Source organism: Phalacrocorax aristotelis, chromosome 1 (assembly GCF_949628215.1).
Source record: "Phalacrocorax aristotelis chromosome 1, bGulAri2.1, whole genome shotgun sequence".
In the NCBI taxonomy this organism is placed as follows: Eukaryota; Metazoa; Chordata; class Aves; order Suliformes; family Phalacrocoracidae; genus Phalacrocorax; species Phalacrocorax aristotelis.
In genome coordinates, this window is record NC_134276.1 from 63,278,246 (window position 1) to 63,295,064 (window position 16,819).

General features: G+C 38.1%; 1 long non-coding RNA gene across 1 annotated transcript in view; it reads left to right on the forward strand.

Moving 5' to 3' along the window:
* Positions 1 to 10,745: 10,745 nt before the first annotated feature.
* Positions 10,746 to 16,819, forward strand: part of LOC142056146 (uncharacterized) — a 43,982-nt gene continuing 37,908 nt past the window's right edge. Inside the window, exon 1 of the long non-coding RNA XR_012660238.1 lies at positions 10,746 to 16,523. This is a non-coding gene — a long non-coding RNA (uncharacterized LOC142056146). The remainder of the gene's footprint in view (positions 16,524 to 16,819) is intronic.

The window sequence follows — 16,819 nt, forward strand, 5'->3', positions numbered from 1 at the left end:
GCGGAGCATTTGTGACTGTTTAGAGGTTGAACATCCTCAATTTTGAGAGGCTGAATCCCTGGTGATAGGCCAGATTTAACTGCAATCTGGAACAAAAATCTCTAGAAAATGTGCTGTTGAGATATCCAGAATTAACCCTTGGCAAAGCAAGCACAGTTACATTCCTCGTTGGTTTGGGGATGTGGTTATGATTTATAGCTGTGCTTTGCTTCATTTTTGTTAATCCTTGTTCTCTGCCATGATAGAGATATGGAGTTTATTAATTACATTTGTGGGTAAGATTTCTCTTTGCTTTGTTTGGATGCTGCGGAGGGTCTGTGCAAATTCACGCGTAGAGAAGGACTGTTTTGATTAACAGTTTTTTGGGACTTAAATGCTTTGCTCTTATCCTGCACTGCCTAGCCTTTCCCTTTTGGAAAATGAGTGTGAGAAGGTAGTTCTATAAATCTAAATAAGAATTGGCTCAAGTGGATAGTCCATCTTGGACGTATTCTAATCTGGCTTTTAGATTTTATCTGGCGCTGAGGTTATTTGTGTCTCTAGCACAGTTACCTGCAAATTTTGACCCTTTTACATATGCTAGATCTCTCAGCTGCTGTTATAAAGGAAAATTCAGTTTTTCCTTGGAGTGATTTTCATATGTACATTTGACTACAAGTGTGCAGGAGACTTATAAGAGTGAGCTTGGAGATATTTTGTTTGGCAGTAGCATATAGCATGCATACGTATAAACTGAGATTTACATTTGTGCCAAAATAAGACATGCCCATGGTTCATATCATGAACCATATCAGATTTCCAGCCAAGCCAACAGATTCATGGTACATTTTTCTGAAAATCTCATCACCAACTGTAGAATTCTCTCTCCACTTTTTGGACAAAAACCTGGTTTTATTTTTAATACAAACACAATAAAATTTTATGTAGTCTGTCACCATAATAGAGAGAATCACATGTAAAACTTGTCAGATAGACGTGAAATGTGTAGAGATTTGATGGTGGGCTGGACTGAGAAAGTACTCCAGCAGATTTTGAGCAACATTGGCAGCTTAACTGAAAAGATTAATGTTTAACTGATTTTTTTGTTTTGTTTTGCAGTAGCTGGAAGCAGTATATACAACATGCTAATTTGTATAGGCAGTATGTATGAAAGAACATCAGCAGGTGTACAGGTAAGTAACCTTCTACTGTATATGGAGGGAAAATTATTTGTTGGTGATGGGTAGTTCTGTATTGTCAACTCATCAGCAGGAGATTTGAAATGTCATCCCACCTCTCATATTCCTCACAAAATTCAAAATAAGCATTCACAAACTAAGGAAGAGGTGAACAATTTTTAGTTATGTAGAATAAACCATTTAAAACATTAATAAAGGCAATTAAAATAATTAGTCATCAGAATTTACAAGCATTAGTTTTCAAAAAGAAAAAATAATGGGTATAGTAGTAACAAATGCATTTTTAAAGTGCTTATGTTGATACTTGATTGGTTTTTTTTCTGATTCTGCTAATAAGTGTGACCTGTTTTAAGTTGCAGAAAACCCATTCAGACAAAAGGCATATTTAAGGACTAAATTATTCCCCCCCCCCTTTACTTTCAGCTATTAAGTAATTGTAACATGTGGAACAAATAAGGGACTACCGTAAGATATGCCTACAGAGCTGTAGATATCACTGGTTTTATGGGCTGGTAAGCATATATGGTAAAAGCTGGCTGAGAATATTCCTCACCCTTTGGACTATTGACTGGTGAATGTAAGTGATCTGAAAATTAACTGATAAATAATGGAGATTTTTTTTTGTAGGCATCCTTAATTAATGTAGGTTTTTGAAGGCTTCCATTTCTTTTGTATTGCGCATTGAGTGTTTTTCTGATGTTACTGCAGAATGGCTTGTGATGTGTGAGAAATGGAAAGACCTGATGTTTCAACCTTTCTGCTTTAACTTATATTGCATGTTTATTTGCCATGTTTTATGAGACTACAGTCATCGTAGCCCCCTTCGGTAGCATCACTATGGTGTCTGTAAAAATCTATAACTGGTTTAGGAAGAAAAATGTTGAAGGGAGAACACGTTTAAAAGGAGTTGAAACAATACGTTCATTAATGGAGGGAAAGCAAGAGAATATGCCGGGCATAAAACCATGAAAATTGAAAACTTGGCAAATGGTATAAGTTTCATATGAAGTTTTAAGTAACGGCATTTGGCTCTATAGTTTTCAGAACTTCAGACGAAACACTTGCAAAAAGAGAAAATTATCACTTTTTGACAAGGAGAGCAATTTGGACTTTGAATTAACAGTGAACTAAAGGAAGATAATAGGTGTGAATTTAAACTAATTGGTGTTTCAGATCATTAAGCTGCTTGAAAATAACATGTGTGGTGAGAACTGTAGAAGTTAAGTTTCTCTTAAATGCCTAATTAAGCACAGTTCTGTCCTACAAGGGAGAGAAAAAAAATGTTATGTCACTTGCTGCTTTGTACTCAACCGACAGATTTAAATGGACAGTCAGTCAAAAGATTTAGCTTCTGTGTGGTAAAGTTCTCCTTTTGGTTAGGCTGATCTACTTGTCCAAGAAGGAGTGATGCCCTGACGCATGCAGCTATAGGCATAAAGATGGGCACAGGTATAATCAAGGTTGTTCAGAAAACATTGTGTAAATGAGAACAAACAGGTGGTTGGCACAACTAATGAGCATTTTCAGGTGCATGATTAATGTGGGTGCAGAAGTCCTGTAGCTGGGTGTCTAAAATGCCTCGCTCCCTGTGCTCTGATTTAAGCACACACATATGTGAGTTAGGATACAACAAAGATATTAAAAATTATTTTTTCACTGGAGAAATATCCATTAAAAAGCATGGAAGAAGCTCCCTTCTACTCCATTGAAAAAGGTCTGACAGTTGTTAAACTTATGTAAAATAAATTGGACAATTTGACATGTAAGATCCTTTGCTTTCCAACAAACTATTGAGCTCACTGGCCACAATCCAACAGAGAAAAGAGAATGTGCAGAATAAACACTGTCTATAGCAGGTGGAGGTAATGCATTATTACGCACAACTGCTGTTTTGTGTTGTGTAACCTGGGGACAATTTAGCAGACAATTTTGTACGTAGAAAAATCATGGTTTATGCAGAAAAGGAGAACCACGGATAATGAATTGTCTACATCTGAAAATACCACACTAGATCTGAAACACATGTCCTACCACACTGTCTTATGATTTCAAAAGCAGAGGAAGGAAGAGAGATTATTAAATTTAATTTCACTCCCTCAAATCACTTTAAAACAGATGTTTAAAACCAAAAACTTATCCCTTCTTTCCAGTGTTTATTCTTCAATATTGTAGTCACAATGTTTTGTCACTCAAGACCAAACATACAAACAGTGGCCTTTATTCACCATGCAACTAAGAAAAAAGTGCTGTAATTTTGTGGATGCAAACCTCAATTTAACTGTAAAAATAATAAGATACAATACAATACAATAAAATACAATAAAATGCAAACAAAACACAACTCTGCTGTGAGAAGCATGGGTTGTATGTGTGTACCTGTATGTGCACAGGGGTGGCTGTCTGGTTCCAGGGGAAGCTGATCCCTGAGGCTTTTCTTCCCCAATAGATTTTTACCCTCAGTTCCACACAATCAAGTACTGATATTTTTAAGGGAATATGGGTTAGCCGAGGTGTGCATTATACATTTAAGAAGCCAGGAGTCATCTGATGTATTTTTTTCAAGACCGAAGCATACAGAGTGATTCATTGCGCAGTTTAGGTTGTTGTGAGCAAAACGGAAATTTATTAACATTTTCAGACTGCTGACGTTTTGTGCAAATGAGTCAGTTGCCTTCACGTTCCTACAAAACTGGAAAGGGAAAATTAGGTGGACGCTCAGGTACGAGCATGGAGTCCAACAGACTTGGCTGGAGTACTAGAGCCTACACCACCACATCACCAATAGGTTACTGCAGTTCTGTGTTTCCAACTTTGAGATGTAAAGGCAGAGGAAACAACTGGTCTCCCATGCAATATGTTTTGCTGATTTCATCCAATTTCATAATTATCAGTGATAGCACTTTTTCTTCCAAGTGATTTATAAATACTGACTAATTTGTTCTCCCAATTGTCACAACAATCTGGATTTTAGTCTCTCAGACTGAAAAAATACCACTGAAGACAAGGAAACAGAGTCAGTCAAATATTAATCAAAGTGTTCACTTCCACTGTGAAGTCAGCCTCAAAATGGCATTAAATCTCATCCGGGCAGTCCTTATTTCCAGTGTAGGTCTAGTCACTAGGCACTTGTTCACTCGCTCATTTTCTGTGAAGCTGGTTTCTCTGGAACCTTACTGCCAGAGAAGAGGAAATTAAAAGGAAAAAAAAGAAAAAGAAGCTTTCCATTGTTAATGCAGTTCATTTTGTAAGTTTACTTCAGCTTCATTCCCATCCTTTTCAGTTAACATTTTGCTCTGCACATATTCAGGTGGAAATGTTTATAGAAATGTTCTTTTCTTAAAATTTATGGATATCTTCTCAAGTATGGAATGTGTGTTATCCAGAACTTTCCATTCAGGCAAGTGAAAAATAGCTGCTTTTTTATTCTCTGTGGCATCACAGAAAAGAAAGATAAAGGAAATGAATGAGGCAACAGAGCCACGCTTAGCACAAGCCCTTGATGCTCATCAGAAGATCTGGCAAAGGTATCCAAGGTTATGTTCTCCTTCACAGCCAGAGAGGCCTGGGCTGTACTTCTCTGGGGCAGAGGTTTTCCTCGCTGCCCTCTCTTCCAAGGGCATGACTGTGCCGTCACCCATTCCATTTACAGCTGGCTGTCACAACTGAGCCTGCTGATTGGAGCGGGACTGCTCACGGAGAAGACACTCTTTGCAAGCAGGGCTGATAACAGTGGACATGAAATGTGGTAGTGTTCCTCAGAGACCTTACCCCTCGGTACCAGATCAGCCTAATCCTCTTTGGTCGGTAAAGTCTTGTGGAAATGTAATACAACATGTGATGACGATGATGATACTGAAAGTCTCAGAGCAGTTTTTGCCCTGAGTGCTGTTCTGAAACCCCACGGAGAAGTATTTTTTTTCCTGCCTTGCACGTGGTGTGAGTTAACTCCATGGGTAGAGTTCCAAACAAAAATAAGCATTTAGAAGCTTTTTCCTTGGCAAATGTTTCCCAAAATGTAACATTGCCCGTGTGCATAGCCACGTGAATGTGATGGGATGTTTAGCAATCCAATTTCCTTTTTGTTTTATCGCTCATTTAATAATCACAAGAGCTTCACTTTTTAAACTTTTGCTTAAATTCAAATATTAAATATTAGTGAGATTTTAAACTGAAAAATTGTAAGAGCAGTTCTACTTTCATATTACTCCAACCTTGTGTTCACCTTGCAACTATCACATAGGGAAGCCTGAAACATTACTAGTAGCTATAATTTGTGACAAGCTTATCTCTGAAGAACATTACATGAAGTAAAAAAATGTGACTTTCTCTTGTCCACAGGGGAAAAAGTTATACCCATTCAGTGGGGCAAGAGATGGGGGTGGCTATTAGATAGCGATGTTTCAAGGTTTTATAAAGCTACTGTAAAAGCTTCAAAGCAGCTAAAATTTTTAATGTGTATAGAAATTGTTCAGGACTTTAAAATGGAAGGTGCAATTTAATCGATGGCATGCTAATACAAATTAGCAGTTTTCAGCCCTTCTTCCTGAAAAATGTGATATTCTTTAATAATTGACTGAATTCTCCAGCACCCGCCACCTCTGAGACATTGTAGGTTATTGTCAAAAGATGACCAGAATACAGAGCCACTAAATATTTCATCTTAATGATAATGTATGCTGCAAAAGGGTTGAACTTTATATCGAGCTTTGAATTGACTTTTGACAAAAGACACACTGGATTCTCTCTCTGTCTTTTTTTTTTTTTTTCACATTAACTTTGTGCCAGGAGCAAGGGTCAAAGCTAGCATTTAAATTCAGACTTTTCTCTATTTATTGTTAGTAAGATGGGAATATCAGTTGATTTATTTATTTTTATTGTAATTTTAAAAAGTTGTCTGGATCAAGTTCAACTAATTAGGTGTATTTTTAAAGAGATGGGTGGGATAAATGTCAAAGGTGTTGTGAGTCAGTTAATAAGTGAAGTATGTCCCTGTTACGCTGAAGTCAAAGGTAATTTTACCATCCCTAACACTTCGAAAGTTTTGTGCTGTACTCAGCCGGGCACCTAACTGTGTCCTACCAAGCTACGTGCATTTATTAGTCAGAGAATCAGCATTAAACACTGGTGACATAAGAGCCAAATGTCTATCATAGTCATATGGGCTGTAGTTCAAGACAGTTCAGAATGTATTTCCTAATTTTCATGATTGGCTAGAACACAAAATCAGGTATTTCCTGCATGTCTAGAGTTGTTTCTGCTTTCCTCTATTTTTAAAGGAATTTTAGAAAAAAGGCATTCAAGCTTAACATGGACAAGTCTCACCAAGTTCTCTTTCAATTGCATTTTACAGTCATAGTCCCATTGTCCAAAGTTGCTTCTGTCTATAAAGCAACGATTAATTTATGTGCATTAAAAAAAAAAAAAAAGTGAAGGTAATCTTTAGGGTTATCAGGTATTTTTCCTGATATATATTGGGTTTTTCCGCTTTCTACTTATTGTATGCTTTTTACTGTTGACTTTAAGACTTACAAATACACGAAGTGCTATGCATGCTTTAATACTTTTCTCAATTTATAAACTTTTTTTAAAAAGGTCCTAATTAGTCTTGCAAGGTAGCAATAATAACTTACCACTCATGTAGTTCTCTCGTTGGAAGAATTTCCAGGAAAATGACCATGATCTCTATTGTTTCTAAATATGCGTATTTGTCCTTAAACATTTGTTTAGGGAATTAGGCCCTGCATTTGCCCCAGATAAGGTGGTTAATTATGAGTGTTCTAAATAATAACTGTCTTCAGGCACTCACCCACTGACTAATTTATAACTTAGCAGAGTGGAAAAATTATACTGTTTTGTTATATTATTGCAAGGTCTAAGTGTCAGTAATGATTTTTTCCTCCTTGAACTGTCTGAGATCTTCTCTTAAGACTGGTCATGTTTGAAACAGAGAAATGAGTTCAGAGTTTGAAAAAAAAAAGGCAATCCAACCACTTGTATGCTCTGTGTCATACCTGCATCTTTTCAGAAACCAGAATATTCTTTAGTGCTGCTTCCGTCAGTTACCTGCATTGGGTTTGCACCAGCAAAACAGGATGGGAGGGTTCTAGGGCTTTTTGTGCCTTAACTACGGAAATGTGGATCATGATGCAGTCACTTACATTCAAGCATCAATGAGAATAAAATGCGTTGAACAACTCATAGGCTTCAGCCTTGAGAAGCAAATAAAATTTGGGCTTTAATCTCACCTTCATTAAAGCTGATGTCAAAGTTTTTGCTGTCTGGAGTGGTACAGGCTGGCACAGAAAGAGGAAGTTTGGGACTGAAGGATGATGCCAAGGTCTGTGAGGGGTAAACAGGAAGTCTCAATCATGGAAAGAGAAGAGAAAAGGGGAAAAAAAAACACCTCAGAAAGCACAAAATGTTGTTTGCTTTGCAATACTTAACTGAATGAAGCTTGGAAGCTACAAATTTACTTGATCAAGGCAGAAAAAAAAAGAATGGAGAGGATGTCAAAACACATAAGCTGCAGCAGATCAGTGGATGTGCAGCTGCTGCAATTAAGCTCTTTAAAGGGCATGTGTTAAGTTGTAAAAGTTTGAAGTCAGAAATGTTTATTTTGCACAGTTATTCATTGTGCTGGGCGATGAACACTTATAACACTGTGCAAACAAGTGCATTTTCTCAGCTGGTCCCAAACACTGACGTGAGTGCTGCGGGTGGTGAATTCCTTCATTGCCTGGGGTCTGTGGGAATAGGGGCTGAGCGTCCTGCCTGTTCTCTAAGCAGTGGAAACGGAGTATTTCTTGGTGTCACCAGCACAGTGACAGACTGAGTTCTTCTCCACATGCCTTAAGAGGAGACATTTCTTTCCTCTCCTTTCTGTCTGTGCTATATTCTATACCAAATTGCAGAGCAAAGTATGGTGCTGTAATGACATTTATCATAGTATATTTGTTGGGTATACACATATTACATTCAAATTACCTTAATAACTTTAATCAAGTCTGTAACTGATGTAAAGCATTAAAGAATGCATTTAAAGCATTACTGCATGGTTTTTGTTCAAGTGTAAGTTGTAGAAAGGAGATTGAGGAGGAAGGCAGCATCAAAGTTAAATTCAAAGCTTGTTCACTAAGTGAACAACTCCTGATCTTCCAAATATTCCTCAGATGTTCCATTATAACTGTTGACAGTAGTGCCATTGCTTTTCTTGGGGTCATTTGTGAATTTGAAAGTATAGCAATGAAGCATAAAGTGTCAAGATGAAAACCAGGAGAGGAAAAATAGTGACCCCTTCTTTCAGCCCTCTGGCAAATACATATTTGCTATTGGATATACTGAGCACAGCACGAAAAGTCTCTCATGAGAACTTTGTGTGAGGAAATGCACCATGTCTGTCACTAAAAGAAAAGAAGAAACATGTCATTGCTCCAAGTGGTATTGATTAAAACAATAAGGATTTCCTGGTGCCAACAGTTGAAACAACTGTGTGAAAAGTAGTGAAGAGGTATTACCGTATTGTTGCAGCTTTCTCAGGAATATTCCAAATAAACTGAAGGATTCCTGTCAATATTTGTATAAGGAAACGTGCTGCTGCCTGATTCGGAGGCACTTCACACACATACGCACGCACACACACGCCCCCCTGCATGCAAAATTCTTGAGAAAGTTTATTACAACCACACACACAAAAAAAAAAAGACACACTCAGAGTTTGGTGCACTCTTTCTCATGCTAATATTTACAACATCGATCTCTTATTGTCGGTATTTGATCTACATTTCTCCCAGCTCCGGTCAATGGAAGGCACAGCTGCTGAAGCCCCATATTGTGCAGGCAGTGTGCCTTTGTGTTCTGCAGCTGGGGAGTTCTCATGTCCACAATAGCAAGTCTGAGCACACTAAATTAGGAAAGATTATTGTTTCATTTATTGACTACACAAGTTTAAAACAGCAAGTATATCGTTTGTTTCATGTTTTATTTGTTAGGGTCATTTTCACCAAAAGCTGGGCACATGGACACAAATATAGGGCAGCTGTACTTCCAGCCACCCCAGTAGGAAGAAAATTACAAACATCATTGAAATGAAATTGGATGGTTGGTTGCTTTCATGAGGCACAGCCTCCCACCTGCCTTCTCCCAGCCATCCATTTGTGAAGACTGGCTGCAGGTTTTTTTTGTCTTTTTGCATCCAAGTTCCTTCCCGATAAAGTGTTTATCCTACTGTACAATTCGTTTTAAGCGAAGCTGGTTTTACGGTGGAAGGGAAGACAAGCAAGTTCAATTTTTGAGCTCAGTTCTCCAAATATTTTTTTCATGGAATGGTCTGTAGAAAAAGGCAGGCAGCAGTTTTAGCTGGAAGCAAATATCACTTTGGAGTAACAAAAAAAAAAAAAAAGGAGGGGAGAAAAGGGAGAAAAAAAAAATCTATTTAACACTTTAGGATATAATGGTATTCAAATAATATATTTTTCTGCCATTTATTCAGTTGTGAAGGAACTCAGTGAATAATAATAGCTGCTGTCAAAGATATTTATATTTAAGAGGGTCTTTATGTAAAATCATTTTTTTTTATCAGGAGTGATTTTTCTCCAGGAGAAGTCTGCCATCTCCTAGCAACCGATATGGCTATCTTTTTTAACAGACGCTGCAGTAACAATGGGTGCCTAACCTTTATATGGAAGCATTTGCACATGTACAATCAGAACGCTTATGAATTCAAACCGAGTTGTTAAAGTGCTCCAAGGGAGACACTGGTTACCACTTTATCTACTATGCATCTCATCTACCCAAGATTTTATAATGGCAGCCATTTTAGCTGTAGCTGAGTACCTCCCAACGAGCTCCAAAACCAAATCTGCAAATCACCCACACCTTAACTTCCTTTTGTCTCACAGGAAATGAGGCGACTCATTTCACTGTTTAAGTTTTATTTCCTTCTCTCCCTTTCTGATTGTATCGCTCCACTTGCAGAGCAGTAGCATCACTTAAACTTGCTAGGTAAAGAATTCTTTAGATTTAGAAGTGTAAAAAATACAGCACAAAGACATCTGCACATGGATAATTAATTTTAAAGGTACATGACTACAGATGAAATATCTCTGACTAAGGGTAGGCTCTTCCACTTTCTCCACTTAGCTGCCTTTGGGCCATGCAGATTCAGAAGATTTGGACAAGGGGAATATCTGGCTAACTATGGCATGGCCACACTTGTTTCAGTGATTCACACCTGCATGCCTGAAGTTTGGTCTGGATTGTGAACACCGCATAAAGCCAGGAATGAGCTCTGTGGAGGAAAAAAAAAAAAAAGAAAAAAGGCTGCAAAAAGAGTGTAAAAAGGCATGTGTGCGGTACCCCAGGAAATGTGAGGTCTAGCTTCCAGGAGCTCTCCAGGATGCCTCAGGTACTGCCCAAAGGCTGTTCTGGAACACATTTTGGTAAGGGGCCGTCCAAATTTCTGCTGATTTGCAGTAATAGAAACAACCAGCGGCTTGGAAAGAGGGAGCCACAAACTGAGTGAATCTTTGGGACACGTACCTGATACGTGGCCTCTGTTCCTGCTCCGAAGCTGTTAACACCTTCTTAATATCTTGAACCATCCTTGAACAAAATACAGGAACAATGTTGGCAGCTAGCATGTTGCATGCATGTTGATGATGACAGGAGCAAATGAAACAAAGAGCCGTGTCACTCCCATCAACAGCATGACTAAACCGATAGTTTCTTGTTTATGTGCCACAATGAGTAAACCAGATCCAAATCAGAAAGAAAATGAGGAGCAATTACAAGTAAATAAAATAAAACTTTACCTTGAAAGCTCTTCCATCAATTAAGTACAGCTAAACATTGAACTGCAACACCCACACCCCCAAATCTGTAGCTCAGTCCCATATTTAGCAGATTCATAAGAAGCTATGACAAATCCCCAGGTGTGATGAGAAACAGGCCCTTCATTAAGCTTCCGCATTCTTCTCTGATCCCAGTTTATCCTCCTCCATTCTGCTACCAATTCCAGTCAAAGGTGATGAGTCAGATTCACAGCCTAAAAATAAGTTCTTTTTTTTTTCATTTGTGGTTGACCCAAAATTTGGTTGAAAACAAAACCATCTTATATGTGCATTTTTTGGTCAAAATATTTAAAATCTGGGGAAGAAAATGGAAACCATCCATTGTGGAAGAGGTTTTGCTTTTGTGGATTACTAACGACACTCTCTTTTTTCCATCTCAAGACTGATTTTTTTACAGTCAATCTGCTTTGTATTCCCTTTGCCTTTTCTCTAATTTTCAGTCAACTGCAAATTCTTTTTCTTCTGCATCCTTCCTTTAAGCCAGAATACAGCGCTTCTGTTTATCATTTTTGATACCTATCTGCAGGCATTTCCAAGCTGATTTAGTGTGGTCTCTGTTGTTGCCACAACATTCAATGTTTTCCGTTACTGATGCTCTCTCCTTCATTTCCACTGATAAATAAGACTATTGTGTTTGTTTGCCTACAACTTTGGGATCACAGTTTAGATGTTTCCCTATAACTTTATATATAACTTTCATCATACATAGATAGCTTTCATCAGAGAGGTTGGGTACTAGGTCAGTTGAGTGCCTTGAGGATGTATCAATACACAGGTTTTGGAGACAGCAGTTCTTACTTTTAAAGTTCATTTTAACTTTAGAAGTTTTTACATAAATCCTTGCTGGAAAATATGTGTCCCAGAAAAAAAAAGATCCAAAACAAAAAACAAAACCAACCAAAAAAAAAAACACACAAGAGAAAACTGCAAGATCTTGATGTCAAAGAAGTAAATAGTAGCCAGCATTCTTTAGGAATGTGATGTGTCATTTGTGTGCTTAACCACAAATCTTTAATTTAGTCCTACTAAGAGAACTCATTAATATTAGATGAATTTCAATCACTACATGAGTTATTGAATAATAAAACTAGTGAATAATTTGCAGTGGATAATTTACTTCAAAAGTGCATTTGACAAATCTAGCCTCTTTTTCTGTTTGTGGAATACCAACCAGTGCTGAGAGGCCTCTGTTTTGTAAGGACGTGAGATGAGAAAGGACGTCCTGGGTAATGGGGAGTAGGTACGACCTCCTGGGTAACAGCCCTCTGCCATTGCTGGCAACCACGTTGCATAATACCTGTTAGAAACTTAGCCAGTTTGATCTTAAAAGTAGTTAAGATGCTATCTTACTTCTCTGGCAATTAGAAGCCTTCTAATTTTCCAGTCTAAGCTCACCCAAGACTATTTTTTTTTTTTAATCATTCTTGGATGAACTTTGGTTTTTCAGCTTTACTAGCTCTTTGTCTTCTCTAGTGTATAGTTGTTTCTCAGCATCTGGTTTGCTAAATTAAGCAAGCTTGATCTAAATCATCTTTCTATTCCCTGGACCATCCTAGGAACTCTTTACTCCATCTATTCAGATTTCTTACTTTTTTAATTGTTTGACTTAATTCAGCTGCCTTTTCTAACTTCAGAGACCAATCATGAGCAGCTGGTAAGTATTTGATAATCAACAGTCAATGTTGATTGGTCTCAAGTATTGTTTTTATTCATAATCTTTCTGTAAGCTTTTTTTCCATTGTATCTTAGCTAAAATCTATTGATTTTACAGTATTCAGTAAGCTGAATCCAACTCATAATAAAAGAATAGAAAATGTCCCCTTGTTTTCTGTTTTGAAGGTATAATACTTGCAGAATTACCAGATGAGTAAAATTGGGTAATTTTAGACTCATTTAAAGATTTTTTTTTTCTTTACTGGGTCATACATGTCTTGCCTAGGGTTATTACTCTAGAAATCATCCTGTTTTATTACCAGTTTATGATGGGTGATGATTCAAAATATATACAGTCTACCTCCTATGTCTAGCCTGTCCTATGTCTATTAAAACTTCGTTTCCATCCTTCATGTTTTTCTTGTTACCTGCTATAAAATTGCTAGGCGGCAATGGCTGGATGAGTTATTCCTGACTGGTTTCAATAGTATTTTGGTTTTGCTTATAAAATTAACTTCTTTGCCCTGTTACTTGCATATGTAGCTACTCTATAATTAGCTGTTTCCTTTCCAGACATCCCAAGTGTCTCTACTCGATTTCAAGCTGAGTGAGTGCAGCACCTTGCAATAAAGGAGGAAAGAGCTGCAAAGGGGAAATGTGATTTCTAGTGGTGATCTTGCATCGGTAAATCACAGACCAAGGCATGGTTTGCATTTGCATATAAGGCCATAGGGCAGGAGAAGGTTGAGGTGCTAAGCTGCAAACATATGAAGGAGAGGAAAATGAGGCAGAAAGCAGTTGTGTTGGCTTACTATGCAACCTTTCTTGGATCTCTGAGTTGTTACTGATGTTGTCCTTGTTCTTTCTCTAGCTGTTTGCTAGAGGTGCTTGCTGAACCAAATGAGATTTTCTATATTTTATTAAAAAGGCAAAGCTGAGAAGATCATTAGTTCAGTTTTTCCTGTGTAATTGAACAAACAAGGTGCCACATACTATCAGTGATCAAGCAAGCTTTTGATGAAGGGAAGATGCAATTTTAAGAAAACTATTGTGCCAGCAAATGCCAAAGGTCAGACTCTGCAGGTGAGAAAATTGTTCCTTTTTCCCCGGCTGAAAGCAAGGGGAGAGCTGATCCTTCTTTCCTGTCTTGGGAACATTGCTGCACCAGAGCGTGTCTTCGTCCTTGGCCGGTGTACTGAGAGCTCCCCCTCCTGTTTCATTCTACTTCTAAGTGCTTGCAGATCTCACACCTCTAAATCACAAATTTCTGATGTCTTCCATTTTTTCTGCAGCATGGTGCACCAGCGCAGGGAACACTTTTCAGTGCCAGTTAAGTATATCTCCACAGGCTTAAGTTGTAAGCCTAACCTAAGAGCGTGGGAAGAAGGGGATGCTACCCAAGACTTTCAGGTACTATTCCACATGCAGCCACAGCTTTCCCATGTTTGACTTTGGGCTTATAGCATTGATCTTCCTTTTTCTGTTTTCTAACTGTAAGATGAAGACCATAGAATTTGCTTCTGTAGGGAATTTCACAAAAAAGTTGGCAATTTTATTTTTAAAATTTCCCATAAATTTTTGGATGAATAAATAAATAATAAAAATAAAAAAGTTATTATATTTAAGAAATTTCACCAGATCAGATTCAAGGAGGATCACCATGGAACCCCATGGAAAAGTAATCAGAAAGTACTGAGGAGGAGCTGAGGAGGAGCAAGCTGTGACTATCAGGGAAAAGGATAGCAAAAAGGGTGGGTTCAAGGACCCCAAAAGGTTGCTAAAGGAGAAGAATTCCTAGCAATCATTTCAGTAATTTTTCATTTCCTTCAAGCAAAAGAGGATAGAGGACAGAAGATTCTGGAAATAACCTGCTGGTAAAGTGAAGTGATGAAAGAAACAGACGTGCGCTTCGTGGAACATTGTTCACTTTTGTGTGAGAAATGAGGGTTGCGCAGTTTGAATGTGACTAGAAGGAAAATCAGGATTAAATATCTGCAGACATATGTAACACTCACTTGTGGTAAGACAACATAAGAATTTACAAAAATTCAAAGTGCTTCATCCAACGGAGAAGAATATTACATCTCTTTGTGACAGACAAAAAGAAACAGATCAGAAAACGGAAAAAAAAAGGTAGCTACAGAGGTGCCACTGCTTATGACAGCTTTATTTATACAGACAGAATAAAGCTCCAGCCACTAGTTAATGCAACATTTAGACACTGCCCTTTAAAGCTAAAAGTTAGGCTGTTTAAAAAAAAAATCTCTACCATTCGATATGACATTTCACCATTTCTCCTTTCTTGCCTTTTGTATTTTACTTTCGTGTGTCCCTTTACCTTTTCCTTTTATTCACAAAGCTCCCTATTCTGCCTGCCTTTCACTGCTTTCCTGCTCCATTGCATCCTCTCTCCAGGTTTGTCTTCTGAATCAAATACTTCTATTCTGTTTTCTCACAGTAAACACATTTATTGAAAGAAAATAGAATTGAGACAGAAGGGAGGAGGCTACAGTCACAAAATCTTGCCTCTGTCTGTAAGGTATTGAAGAAAGTGCATAAGAACGAATTTCCAAGAAATATAACCAGGGTTAATGATGTGTTGCCTTGTCTGATATTTTATTTTTCAAGTGTCCTTGCAATCCTTTTTTCCCTGATGAAGTTCTTCTGGAAAACTACTCAATTAATTCCTCATTGTGAGTGAGAAGACAAGATTTTTGTACACGATTTTTTTCTCAGTGAACTTTTGTGGAAGACAAGGAAACCTTAAAAAAGGAAATCGTTACCTATGTTTGAGGATTTTAGGCATACGTATACATTTTAAAGAAACTTGTATGAACAAGAGTACATCCTGTCTGAGGGATGGCCTCCCTTAATCGTGTTTGCTTATATGGATTCATGTAGAGCAAGGAAAGAGTCAAGAGTTTTAATTCTTTTTTTCTTTTTTTTAAATTTCCAAACAGGCTCTCATTTTCCTGTGTACCCCTGCTGTACCATATTTCATAGCCTTGCAAGAGATCGAGGCAACCTTTGGAAAGCTGTGGGAATGGGTGGATTGCAAAACAAAGTTTTGGTGACATGAGAACTCAGCAAATCCTAGTCTGAGAGCTGAGATCGGGCGCCTGTGAACAAGCACCAATGTCTGGAAGGAAGCAGGGCCTCAGGAAGGATACGGTGAGGCTGAGGCTTGTAAAGCACATTGTGTCTAGAACTGCAGTTGAGACATTTCATTGCTTTAAGATTGTGTTTCGGTTTTGTCTGCAGAAAGAAAGATTATACTTTTTTGCTTTAGGACTAATACTTCAGGCTTGATAGTCCGTGTGAGTTTTGGGCTCCTTCATTGCTGTGAAGTAACTAAGATCTGAAGACGCCAGTGCATCCCAGGTGCTGGGGACCTTAAAGTCTCAGAGTCTTAAGAATGAAGGGTTTGCTTTAAAACAACCCTATTTAAGGATAATTTCAATAGTGAATTGCACAGCAAAAAGGTGTTCACATCCTCTGAATTGCCTGGCTTTTAGGTATTCTTCCCAGAGGAAGTGCTAGCACATTAACTACTACTCTCCTCTTACATAGTTCACCTTTTTCCTACAATCCAGACTACCCACAGGCACCGCCAGCTCATGCACAAAAAGGAGTGTTTCTGGAGCCCACTGCTGCAAGATTGCATAATCGCTCATGTAATTTAGTCAGTGGGGACAGAAGAATGAGGCTCCTTCACTGCCATTGTGTGTAGCATATGCAGAGGAGTTATGGCTAAATAACAGCAGCAGCCGCCAATGAAGCATCTGTATTTGGCTGGCCACTCAAGTGGACGAAAAGGAGGATTTTTTCCTACTTCTTCATTAACGTAAGCAATTATGTGTTGTCTGTGCTGATTGCTATGTACAGATTACAGATAACTCAGGGCAGAAAACTGTGAGAAGAAGGTAAGAGACTGTGTGAAACAGAGGGAGAAATATACTGAAAGGTAGCTTTGGGAGGATGAGAAAGAGGAAGGGGAAAGAGTGAGATCATTACCCTGGAGATTAAAGAGCAATTCAAGACCTCTTCCTATCAGCCAAGATTAGGGTGGTAGGGGGAACGCTTTTATATGTTGCTGTTAATGTCTCTGCTTTTTTTGGTACATAATAATCATCCATACTA